The following is a 14131-nucleotide window of genomic DNA, read 5'->3' as shown; positions in this document are numbered from 1 at the left end:
GCCCTTCCCCGAGTCCTTGTCAGGAAACAAATGAATCGCTGTGGCCACCGATTATGCCACGCGGTACGTGATCACTCGCGCCATTCCAACCAGCTGCGCCACAGACGTTGCTGACTTCCTTTTGTACGACGTCATACTACACCATGGTGCTCCCCGTCAACTACGTACCGACCGTGGCCGCTGTTTCTTTCCCGAGTTGTTGAGGAAATACTTCGTTCTTGCTCCGTTCGGCACAAGTTCACCACTGCGTATCACCCTCAGACGAACGGCCTTACGGAGCGTCTTAACCGCCCACTCACCGACATGCTCGCAATGTACGTATCTGACAGTCATCGCGACTGGGATATGGTCTGCCATTTGTCACCTTTGCATATAACTCTTCGCGTCATGACACTGCTGGGTACTCTCCATTCTATCTTCTCTTTGGAAGAGACCGCTTACTGCCCTTCGACACTTTGCTTCCCGCCGCTGGCCCCATCACAACCTATGCCCGCGATACCATCGCCCGAGCCGACGCTGCTCGCCAGATTGCTCGTCACAATCTCACCATCTCTCAAGAAGCTCAAAAACGCCGCTACGACGCTCACCACCGCGATGTGCACTATCCTTCCGGATCTCTGGTGTCGCTCTGGCTTCCGTGCCGTCGTGTGGGGTTGTGTCAAAAACTTCTGCCCCACTACACAGGTCCTTACCGTGTACTACGCCCAGTGACCGACGTGACCTATTAGATTTCACCACTCCACCCAAAGTCACCGACTGCTACACCCACTTCCGAAATCGTACATATGTCGCCCGCCTAAAGCTATATTACTCCCCCTCCACATCGCACGCCTAATACGCGCCGGGACGTTGCCTTTTGCCGAGGGGGGTAGTGTTACCTGGAAACGCGGGACCAAAGTGATGTGCTCACTGACAAAGACGACGACCGAGGAACACGGGCACGACAAAGCGTTGAGAAAGAGGACGACGCTGACAGAGTGGACACTGCACGGCTACTGAAGTCTCAGCGTCGAGTTCAGCCCATCGCAGTGCTGTTACATTAAGTACATGTCCCCGTAACAGTATCATTGAAACAGCTATTTTTATGCAACATTGAATTATACCGCGTGCATGATATATATTGACACTATATCATTTGAGCCTGCTGATAGAATTATACATTGCGCAACAGAAGGTGAAATTAACTGTTATTTATACATATTTTGAAATAAAGCTTTAACCGCGCGCTAATTGAACCGCGGCGGGTATGGTACACTCTGTAGTTGATCGCGAGTTGTCGTGAACTTATGCTTGAATTTGTGAACTGGTAGGTGCTGATTGTCTGTTTGAAGCATACTTGTATTAAGTGCCTAAGATTTGCGCGGTAAACTGCTATGAACCTACGAATGTAATTGTTCATTTTTTATGGTTAAATGGTAACCTCTGAATTTAAACAACCTCATCATAAAGTTAACCTATAACATAACCCTAAGCAAACCCACGGTAAACCGAAGAGGTCACGTGCCTTTAAGGTTTATATGTTAACCGCCAATTACTTTTGCCAGTGCCCTCGAAACCTATCAATCCTAAACGCCCTTAAATTCGTTTCGAAGCCTCCGTGAGTTTACCTTTCGTACGGGGTCAAGAAAAGAGGCGGTGAGCTTTTATGAGCTTTCATCCGGATCCAGTGCACTTTGCCCTGCGACCTTCTACTGATTTTCATGCATCCCTAAAACAAATGGACAAAATATATTTTTGTCAGAAACTTGCAGCAGTTACTATGTGGTTCAATCGGTATTTATCAGCTTGAGCTCGAGGTCACGGGCTTTAGTCGAGATGCAGAAGCAGCGTTATGATGGAAACCAAACGCGAAAACGGAAATGTGGTTTGCGGTTAATATGACAGCCAGAGGGGCTTTAAATAACCCACGTACTGCTTTGGGAAGTATAAATCCGCATGGACTATGTAATCTCTGCAAAAGCACTCATAATATACAGTGTTCTGCAACTTAACCGTCTTGGAAATTTTCACACCTTGACCGATGGAAAGATTTTCCAAAACGGTTCCGATAAAGTTGAAGAAAACATCTCGAGCTAGTTGGTTCATCACAGAGCAAAACAGCGCAAACTTCACAATGGACAGAGAAGGGCAGACGAGACACAGGCGCTGACTAACAACTGAAGGTTTATTGTTCTGACACCTCGGTATATATACAGCAAGCATCAAAAACAAGAACAACAACAAAGCCTGATAGACACTCATCTCAGCCAGACATCAAGCAGGAGCACCATGATCATCCAACTCCCGATAGGAAAAGCAACTCCTTATCTAGAAGGGCTATGGAGGGAATGCTTACACAGCTGCCTTTTAGGTTTGCAATTTTTTCGGCCTCGATTATTTCTCGCGTGGTCTTGTCACCGCACCTGCGCAGCACGCTCGTGTTATACGCAAATCAGGTGTGCATTTACAATCTCGGCAGTGCACACCCAGATGGCCCGAGATCCGCTCTATCACATTGTAGTTGTGCTCCAATAATCTTTTATTAAGACATCTGTCGGTTTGGCCTATGTACGCATGGCCACAAGACAAAGGGATCGAATAAACGACGCCTTCCGCACACGAGACGAATCGGTCGCGATGGTTTGTGGTGCAGCCGATGTGTTTTCGACCCATCCCATTCACTCGCTTGCAAAGACTTGACAAGCGGTCCGGAGACGAAAAAACATCTACTCCAACCCTTCTTCCTATCTTTCTCAAGTTATGTGAAATCCCGTGCGCGTAGGGAATGACTGCGGTCTTCTTATCCCTGTCTCTACTGACTGTTTCTTTAGTTTTTAACATAGCCTCCGCTACTGAGGATAATAGCGCCGGTGGATAACCAGCCTGAACTAGTCGGCGCGTCTGGTTTAAAAAGCTATCTTCCAGCTCGTGGTTGCACGATTTCATGACTGAATTGTAGAAGCAAGAATTGATGATGCTGCGCTTAACCAACTTCGAGTGCGCTGAAGTAAATGGCAGAAGGGGTTTGTTGGCGCGAGGCTCAAAGGCCCAGCACACATGATTGGGGTTGAAATATAGTCCTAGTTCTAAAAACCGTATGAATCCATTAGTAGGCAGTTCGTGCGTGACAATTAAAGGGCTCAGAATGCTTGAAAAACTACGAACAACATTGGCACCTTCGGACGGGAGGGCGTCCTGTTCGCACTCTAGAAACACAAGATAATCGTCGACAAATCGAAAAATCTGCTTCACAGTGCTGCAAACCTTCAGTTGTTAGTCAGCGCCTGTGTCTCGTCTGCCCTTCTCTGTCCATTGTGAAGTTTGCGCTGTTTTGCTCTCCGATAAAGCTGCTGAACACCATATACGTAGCTAGGTCTTGCTATTTTGGCTAAATGAAGCTGCAGGTATTCTACTGCCCCACACTTGGTTTGTGTGGAAGATATTCGGTTAAAAGAGCATCACATGCATTCGCTCCAAGCCATATTTTTTCATGCAAAGAACTACAGCCGCTGGTATCAAGACGAGGGCTCTGCAGAAGCCGTAGAAAAAAGAAAAGAAAAGAAACGACCTCGACGCTTCTTGAACGACGAGGGGGGGGGGGGGGGGGGTGAAAACAAACAAACAAAAAAAAAGAATTGCATGCACCGCACACAGAGAGATTCTCGCTGCTTTTGCAGCTTCTCCACCCCCCCTCCCCCTTCTTGAGGTCACGTGGCCAAATGGCGGGAAAACACATCCCGCGCGAGCTAAGATGCGCGGCCGCGGCGCCACTCAGTCGACGGCCAGCCTCCGTGTGGGCGCAATGCCTACTGCCTAATTTTATCGTCCGCTTTTATTTCGCGCAAATTCAATCTGTCTCAACCTCCTGCAGCAGTCAGCATTTGAAAAGAACAGCCCACATATGCAGCTGATGATTGCAGCCGCTCTGTACAGATTCTTCGTGCCGAAGTACATGATCTTTCGGTCTTGATCAGAGGAGCTTTTTTCTCGATTCGATATTATATACTGAACATAGTAATGTATTGTTTTGGAGCATATTTTCACCTTGTTATATACTCCCTGCATCTTTCTTTCTTTATATATATATATATGCATATGTATATATATATATATATATATATATATATATATATATATATATATATATATATATATATATATATATATATATATATATATATATATATATATATATATATATATATATATAATTGGTGTGCACGCGCTGATCGCGCAGGAAGACTTGCTGAGCCGTTTGGAAACAAGGCTGCGGCTGGCTGCGGTGGCAGAATTGGCTCAATTTGCTGCAGTCTGGGTCCTTGGATATCTCCTGCCCCAAAATGCTCGCCTTTTAATATGGAGAGACAGGAAAATAGCCTCGAACCGGAACGCGCTGCACGGCTCCTCCTGTCTGGTATGTGGAGACGCGAGGATAGCAGCGGGGGCGGCAGGGCATTTCATTTCATTTCATTTTATTTCCTTAAAGGCCCCAGGAATGGGTGTTACATGAGGGGTGGGAAACATTATAAAAACATAGTTATTGTAGATATTTTTTGACATTTTCAAGAAACTTGGATGAGCAGGTGATAACAGCGATGTCACCTGGAAGGCCGTTCCAGTCTGCAGCTGCGCGGGGAAAAAAGGAATTCGAAAAGGTAACGGTGCGTGACAATTTGGACGGGCGACGTGCAGGCGATGACTGGTGCGGGGTGATATGCGTGCTGGGGGAAGAATATAAGGAGCTGCCCGCATGGGACTGTTGAATATTTTATGGAATAAAGAAAGGCTTGAAGTGCGACGACGGAGAGATAGTGATGATAAACCTGAGGCTGTCTTTAGGGCAGAGACACTAACATCATAAGAATACAGGGCATGGATGAACCTGGCAGCGCGATTTTGAACGGACTGGAGAGAATTAATGAGGTAAGCTTGATGGGGGTTCCAAATGGGTGACGCGAATTCCAGTTTAGACCTGACGAGTGAATTATAGGCTAAGAGTTTAACATGTTGAGGCGCGCAATGTAGATGACGTTTTAAGAATCCTAATGTTTTATTGGCCGATGATATTGTGTTAGTTACATGCAAATTCCAAGAAAGATCACTAGAAAGTGTTACGCCTAAATATTTATATGACTGAACAGGTTGTACGGGCACTCCAGAGATTACGTAGGAAAAAATAAGAGGATTACGACGACGGTGGAAGGATAAAAGTTTACATTTATGTGGGTTAAGTTCCATTAGCCAGTGGTCACACCAGTCATGTACAGCATTAAGGTCATTTTGTAGTGTTGATTGATCAGTGGGACAAGTGATGGTACGATAAACTACACAGTCGTCAGCAAACATGCGTATGTTAGAGGTTACATGTGTTGGTAGGTCATTAATGTATATAAGAAAAAGTAGGGGGCGAAGTACTGATCCCTGGGGAACACCTGACGTCACCGGAAGGAAGTTAGAGAACTTATTGTTAATAGTAACAAACTGGGAGCGATTAGTTAGAAGCTCTTCAATCCATTTTAAAATGTTGGGGTGCAGATTTTATAGGGAAAGTTTTATCATTAAGCGTTTGTGGGGTACTTTATCGAAGGCTTTAGCAAAATCTAAAAATATGACGTCGGACTGTTGATTAGAATCCAGGTTAATGTGCAGGTCATGCACGAAAATAGCCAGTTGGGTTTCACAAGAGTAGCCCCTACGAAACCCATGCTGCGCGGGGTGAAAAAAGTTGTTAGAATCAAGGAAGGCCATGATATGGGTATAGATAACATGCTCCATGATTTTGCAGGGTACGCTGGTTAGAGAAATGGGGCGGTAATTTAATGGCGAGTTCTTGTTACCTGATTTAAAGACTGGAACGACCTTCCCACGTTTCCAATCGTTGGGTAGTTGGCCTGTGAGTAGTGACTGCGTGAACAACAATGACAATAAAGACGCACATGTGTCTTTGGTGTTTTTCAGTATTTTAGTGTTGATATTGTCGATACCGGCAGAAGATGACAGCTTCATGTTTTCTATCAATGATAAGATTCCTGCAGGAAAGAATATTAGGGGAGGCATAGGGTGGTGAATAAATGTCTGTTGTACAGGAAGAGGTGGATCACATTCGTTAGTAAATACGGATGAAAAGGCTTCATTAAATATGTTGGCGCAGTCTGTATCAGAGATTGTTTCACCTGACTCATCAGCGATTGAAATGGTACGCGCATGTTGTGGATTAATGAGTTGCCAAAACTTCCGGGGGTTAGTGGTCAGCATTTTAGGTAAATCGGAATGAAAAAAGGTGCGTTTGGCTTCACGAATTTTCTTTAAGTATACTTTCTCGGCCTCGTAATACTTATTCCATGAGTTGTCAGTGTGTTGGTTTTTAGCTGAGCGGTAAAGGCGTTTCTTTTTGTTTTCCAAACGTTTTAATGTGTTGGTGAACCATGGGTTTTGTTGGTTGTTTCGTACGGTCATCTTAGGAATAAATTTTTCAACCAATTCTTCAATTTTCCTTTTGAATAGTGACCAGTTGTCATGAACTGTTCTTTCGTTATAGTTTGACTCAAAAAAAAAAGTTGGAACGCGCGAAGACCGTTGTTAATGGCAGTATAGTTTCCCTTATCATATAGCTTAATTGTTTGCTTATTGATTATGCGAGAAAGGGGTTTAATGGTGAAACATGCATGTATTATTTTGTGATCACTGATACCTGGATGATATGTGACAGAGTTAACATAATCAGGACGGTCCGTCAATATGAGATCGAGGGTATTAGCGCAGTCATGGGTTACACGAGTTGGTTCGGATATTATTTGTACGAGGTTGAAATTAAGGCAAATATCCAGAAATTCGTTAGCATCGCTGTTACCCATAGCTGTTAGAGTCTCCCAGTTGATGGTAGGAAAATTGAAATCGCCAAAGAGTAGAATGGTGGCATTAGGGTGCTTGATTCTGATTTCATTCAATGCATTGTTAAATTTACGAGGGAAATCTGAACTGTTATTAGGGGGGTTGTAGCAAACGCCAATGAGAACTGAGTGTGGTAAAGAGTGAAGTAAGATCCACAATATTTCGATATCTGATGACAAGTTAATGTATGTGCATGATAGCTCCTGCCTAGTTGCAATGAGTACTCCCCCTCCCCTCTTGTCTTTACGGTCTTTGCGGAAAAGACGAAAATTTGGCAAGTCAGTTAGGACCTCCTTGTCAGAGATGTCAGAGTGCAGCCACGTTTCTGTCAAGATTAGATTCTACGGAGAAGAGGCACACGTTGCAGTCTTTTGCACACAGAGTGTCTTGAATAGCCGCAAAGTATCTCAGCCGATTAGCCGGTGTTAGCGATGTGCTTTCTTTCCCTGTTCTTTTTTCTTTCGCCCCTTTCTTTCCTTCATTTCCCTGATCGTTTCATTTCCGCCGGACGCAGTTTAGCTGCTAAGAGCTGCTGCGGTTAACGCAATCTTTTTTTTTTTTACTCAGTTGTTTGCATTAACAAAAGAATAACAACTAAAAGGAGATTATTAACAGAAGATAAAAGATTAACAGCAGTGGTATGCGCATGTGTTGCTCTACACTGTTCAACTTGCAACTCACTCAATTGGGCGAAGACGAGCAGCTTCTGAATTCCAAGCCCTAACCGAAAATGTTTCGCTTTGGCAGCCTTTCGTGCGAGTTCCGAACACTGTGTTTGTAGAGTAAAGGAATACCCGTGCAACAACGGCAGACTTTGGGCAACAAGCGGATGATATTCCTTGCGGCAAATATTTACGAGATGCCGTCAGGTAAAGAAGAACTATTTCGATTTATAGATAATAAATTAGTTGTCAACTTATTTAGTGAAACAGCGCTAAAATATTTTTCTGCGAAAACACGCATCTCGTAAGATTTTGCTGCAAATAATAAATGGGAATATGATCGTAGGAATAGCAGCGATTGCTTGCAGTAAGCAAACCTAGCGACGAAAAATGGACTTATATAATTGTTGATAAAAGCAACTTTCGATGAGGTCATTATGAGACATAATTTAAGGTCCCTATTCCATAGGTATCATTTGTCCATTTTATCTTGTATTTTAATGTCAGCATAACGGCAGCGTCAGAAAAACGCAACTAACGCCCAGTCAGAGAAATTGCAGGATAGCAGCTTCCGCTGTTGACAAGCATCGCCACTCCCCGCACATACCGGTAGAGTGTAATGGGCCTAGTGCGCTGGTATGGAGGCGCCACTGCTCCGGAACAAGTAGCGCCACCTCCCGCCGGCGCACCCATATGTGGTATGTCTGCTCGTCGGAGAGAGGCGGCGGAGTGAACGCGAAGTCTACTCTTCTCGGCAGAAGCCTTGTTAGAAGAAAACGTTTGTCGGTGATTTCCTGCCTCCTGCCACACGCGTACATAACAGACACATGTACCATGTGTGTGTGTTGAAAATAAACCAAAAGCAAAGCGAAGAAAGCCGCTACCCATTCATGCCAGACCCGTCTGGTAGAAAGCCGCCGGCGCTTTGGGCGCAGCGCGTTGTCGGCGCGCGAGCGCTTCTGCTGGCGGCTCTACGGGTTTTTTTCTTCTTTGAAGTAAGAATTCGGAACCCGAACAATATGGTACTTTGAAAGTAAAGACATAAATAAAACAAAAACTAAGCCAGTGTGCAATGCGCAGCACTGGCTTTTCGCTTCGATGGCAGTGTATGTGGAAACGGCATGCTAGACCCCACAGAAGCGACAGCCGAGAGCTGGGCTCCGTTGGTCAATAGAAAGGCTTCTAAAAAAAAATAAAAAAAAAACACGTCTTCCCCAAGACGGGACGAGCAGATGTACCCTAAGGCGCCGGGCCTTGCGTGCACGTGTTTTTTCGGCGCTCGGCATTTCTACCGTAGTTTTTATTTTCTACTCGATGCGTCGAAACGAGTGGTGACGGTTCAGTGCGCGGAAAAACAGCCATGGCTGAGCAAGCTTCACAGCGCGTGCTGTTCGGGGGATTTCGGGCGATCGAGAATGTTGAGACTTAATTTAAGAATAACTGCTTGGTGCGCGGTAAGAAACTGTACGAATCCAGCACGTGCATGGAGTGCGCGGGAAACTTCACAGTGCAGAAGGGCCCTCGGATATCTTCAGAAAATGCGCTGCCGAAATGAAAACCGCCTTCTACGACGTCAGCTTGGAGGTAAGTTTTATTCGGCCCTTTCGGCATCTCTTCCCCACATATGTAATTCATTTTTTTTTTATGTAGTTGTTGGCGAACTCACGCAATATCACGGATGCCAGTTGCGTCTGCAAGGCCGGGCGCCACTGTTAACGATGCGACACATTGCTCTCGTATGATTTCCAAGGAAATCGCAAAAAAGCTTGATTTTCGATTGCTTCCCGATGTTTTTTTTTTTATAACTATTATGACACCCATAAACACAAGAGCAGATCGAGCTGTTAGTTTAAAAGGGCGTTTTCTCTTTGCGGGGAACCATGAACGTGTGGCAAGTCAGAAAGCGCGCACTCCTGCAATGTGCTTCGCTCTCCATGTCGTTCTTTTACGTCTTCTACGTCAGGCTAGGCTTCCCAAAAGCGAGCGCCGAGAACAGCTGGAAACTATCATTAGGAAGTCGCTGGAAAAAAAAAAAAGTTCCCGTTGGGCAGGAAGGCTCCGCGCTCTCTACAACACAGGCCGTGTCCGAAGGCCTGCCAGCTCTGGTTACAACAACTTTTAGTAGTTGTCACAACTTTTAGAGCTCGAGTTGGGTCCAGAAGTAAAAAAAAAAAAAAAAAAGACCCGTTTATTTTGTGATTTTCGCGTGCTAGCGATCGCTCGTGCATACTTGAAAAAACCTAGCGTGAAGTACTGTACAAAAAAACAAACGTGGGAAATGCGCAGCCTTAACGAAAAGCAATGGGTTCGATATGAGATTCGAAATGACTAAGGAAGTACAGGCCCTTGTTTCAGTCGGTGTTTATTTTTTTATTCTTACGGGGACCCAAAAAGAAATCGGAACACAGCGTCGGTGCTACCCACGGTTGCGGATCCAGACAGCCGTGTTTTACAGCGGCGCCTCCCAGACGGCGCCACATGTTCGGCCAAAGCTGCAGCGCACCAGGCCCATACCGGCAAACAGGTGGTAGAGTCCTGTAGGCAATGCTTAAATGCGATTGCCTGGTAGTGGACGCTTGAACACCCTACCTGATTGTCACCCAACACCACGGCAGAGTAAATGGATCCGAAATGGATAACGGATACTTAAGAATAGAACCCCAGTGGAGGTGTGGGAACTTCCGCAGTAGCCGCTCAAGCAGTAAAGAGTATATGAATGATCGGTTGACCCAATAAATCTAGTGCGATTAGCATTGCTCCTAAACGTGACATGAAACGGCTACATTCGCTTTCTTTCTTTCCTCAAATTTTTGCGGTAAGCCGTCTCTAGAAATCATTTAAGAATAAAAAGTAGATCAAAAGCTGCCATCACTGCCAGTGGTGCGCCGCCGCCTCTTTCTGCCCCATAAAAGTTACACACTAATTGTAATCAGGCTTGTAGCCTTCAGCCGACCTGATCAGGAGCATGATTTTTTGTAATTTCTGATCGAATGGCTTCTCTGCTACTGAAAACTTTTTTTTTTCTTTCAGTTAGGTATTTTCAGAAAGCAAACATTTGCAAGCGAAAGCTCCAAAATGCCGATTTCCGCTACTTGTCGCCTGTTCCGCGGATGGGAGCCCACATACCAGCATGGCGGTTGTTCACAACTCGGCCGCTAGATGGCGCCACATGCACAAAATGGCAGCGCCCATGATAAAACGGTCTATACCGAACAGGTAAGTCCAATAGCACAGATTTTGTTCGATACGACAATATACTGCAACTGTTTCTGGAGCGCGTATATATATGCGCATCTAATTGTTACTACGTGCATTTTTTTTTTATAATCGATGTGTGCGCATTTCACTCTGATTGCGCAGGAAGACGTGCTGAGCCGACTTGAAAACGATGCTGCGGCGGTGGAATTAGCTCTTTTCACTACAGTCTGAGGTCCGATCTCCTCTGCCCCAAAACGCCCGTCTTTCACTTCTTCATATCGAGGTGCATGCACTGACATGTATACCGATCAGGTAAGTCAAATTAGCGCTGATTTTCTTCTATACGATAATGTACTGCAACTAATTATGTATTGTTTGGAGACTTATGAGCATCTTGTTACTGTAAATGCATATTTTGTAATTGGTGTGCGCGCCTTGCGCTGATCGTGCAGGAAGGCGATATCAGCTGATCTAGAAACTGGCTGCGACAGTGGAAGCTCGTTTCGCCGAAGCCCGAAGGCCTTGGTCTCCTCTACATTAAAACGCTGGCCTTTCACTTCTTTATGGCGGTGCACTTGCCGGACAGCTATTAGCGCTGATTTTGTTCGGAAAATTCGATTATCCGACTCACATCTATGGGACGCATGCAACCCAGTTAAATGTCAAATGCTATCACTGATATAAATATTGCAGCACCCCTCGCCATAGGAGCGATCAGAAGCTGTACAAGCATCATCGCTGCTGTCAAGCAAGCTCGTGCCAGGACTGAGTACAAGATTTATGCCGTGTTTATTATTTTTTTTTGCTGCTGTAATGGTGTCTATACGTGAAAATTGATGATTGAGTGATGCGGTATGCTGGCAAGGTAAGTGAGCCAGCGCGTTCATTTTGTGGATTTTGGAATTATATATGTGATGCACACAGATCTGAGCCCTTTCACATTGATTTTGCTCTGTGCGCTTGCTTTCTGGGCAAGCAGTTGTATTTTCATCGTGCGGATTATTTCCTGGTGCTCACATGCTCATGAGGTGTTCAGCTAACTTGTTTCAAGCTTTAAAAGTTTATAACGGGTTCTATAAGCTTCTACGAGCTGTCTAAACAATCGTCTTGGCTGGTAAGACAATTTTTAACGCTCGGTTGTTAAATAAAGAAAATAAATCAGATGACTTATCGTTATATGTCCGGTCGCTTATGCTGTAAAAGTTCCATCTAGTTTGAGAAAATTAAGCTGTATTCTACGGAATAAACTTATTGTAGGTTTCATGTAAATATCGCGGAAACTGTTTGTTCTGCCGCGTTGGAATCCCTCATACCCGCTCTATGACAAGCGCGGACACTTGGTTTTGCTAGAATTATTAAATTGCAGCATTAGCATGCAAGAACGCGCTTCGGGAGGATAAGGTTTGAGTGCGCTACGGTTGCAAATTGCAACATCATGACTCCAGAAACACAAAGTGATCGCGCCTTTCTCGCGGATTCACGGATCCTGATTACCTATTGCGGCTTTGCGCTAATGCGTTTTCAGTAGGGTCGCATGAAGTCAAGCGCATAAAATATATTGATGTGATAGTGCAGTTGGTGGCAGTGAGCAGACATTATTTTTTCTACCTTTTCACCCTATATTTCCCTGCAATGTAAAAGTCTAGGCGAAAAGGAAATATTTAATTAAAACACTTTTCTTCATACAGCTGACCAAGATGGAACCTGCCGCACATCCGACCAGTCGCAGACATCAAGTGATCGACAGGCTGCCAAAAGAAGAAGACCATGCCTCAAGCCCATCTTCCATATGTGGCACACGCGTGTTCTATAGTCAGTCATATCCACGCTTATTAAAAAGCAAATCGCGAGCTTTTTCTGAACGCTGTTGACAAATAAATTTTTCACCAAATACTGCAACTTTTGTTTCTTCATGGCATCAGAAAAGCTATTGCTTTTCTTGATGCATTTGTATGTGCTACCCCGTTATATATGCATGGGCCATGATATATTAAATGCATGGCATGAATACCTGCACGAGGGACGCGATGCCGGCCACTAACTGGCGTCGGGAAGCAACCGGCCGACGTACGGTCTTTCGTCAGCAAAATGCTAGGGCAGACGAGCGGCCGACTCTTCAGTAACGCTGGCAGACGGCAGGCCCACGTGCGGCAGGTGGTCGATCACGTCGGGCCAAAAGGTCGGGCCGTAGTCGATTGCCGAAAATCGTCCGACGTTAGGTCAGTGTCAATCCCCGACGCCGGCTGTCATCCGGGTGCCGAAGGTCGGCCGGCCACTTTTTGGTCGGCGAGAAAGGTCGGCGAGAAAGGTCGGCCCTACCTTTTGCCACACACTTTTTTTTTTGCTTGGGCACGGATCACCCAGGCAACGAAGCAGCTCACTCTTTTGCTCGAGGATACGTCAGCCGAGCAGGGACTGCCACTGCCTGGGGAGATGCTCGCGAGCGCATGGTATCCTATCACGAAATCTCTCTCCATTACCGTGATCAACGAACCATCTACCCTCCTCCTCATAAATCTATGACTAAGCTACAACAGGTGATGTGGCGCCAACTTCAGTCCCGTACATTCCCATCCCCTGCTTTCTTATCTTTGATCCATCCAGGACTGTTCTCGCAGCAGTGCACCCTGTGTAGGGCACCTAAAGCTGATTTTGAGCATATTATGATCAAATGCTCGGAATTCCACCCTCCAGCCACTTGGCAACTCTCCGACCTCGAGCGATGGGAGGCTGCGGTGTCCAGCTCTGACCCGGCCGTTCAAAAGCGGCTGACGGACTGGGCTTTGGGTGTCGCTGGGAAGCACCAGCTTCCGGCCAAAGCACGCAGCCAAGAGCCGACCCGTCATTAGCATGTAATCACTTAAGGCTCCCAAATATAAAGGTTTTCACCACCACCACCTGGTAAAGCTTATAAATTTAGCTCGCCGGTCTCGAAATGCCCCTTTTGCGAAGTTTTCGTCGTCCTTTCGCGTCGCTTCTCTGTCACCGTTTTGTAAAATTTGCACCCCGCCGCACCGCTGCGGCAGTTTTCTCGGTTTTGTCGTTTCCTTCGACATGCGGCCAGCGCGAAGTCTTTTTACGTCTCTGCACGCTTCGCGCTGTTCTTTTGAAGCGCTTTATTTCAAGATGAGCTTGCGGCGTGTGAAGAAACGATGCTCCGTGGCACATTGCGACAGCATGAACAGTACCGTCGGTGTCAAGCTACACCGCTTCCCACTGGACTTTCACAGGTGAGCTCTTGTCAGTGTCGTCTGCTACAAGGCGTCTGCTCTAGGTATGCTCCGAATGCTTTCGTTGGGCTGTTCGCTTCTGTTTCTGTAACCAGTTCGTGCGCACGTGGCTTCATTTTTTCGGGGATATTTATGTACTACACTACAGGGCATACACTTTAAGTGCTGCGC

The sequence above is a fragment of the Amblyomma maculatum genome, chromosome 7 (assembly GCF_055883805.1).
Source record: "Amblyomma maculatum isolate TAMU_Amacu chromosome 7, ASM5588380v1, whole genome shotgun sequence".
Lineage (NCBI taxonomy): Eukaryota > Metazoa > Arthropoda > Arachnida > Ixodida > Ixodidae > Amblyomma > Amblyomma maculatum.
Note: the sequence above shows the minus strand (reverse complement) of the source record.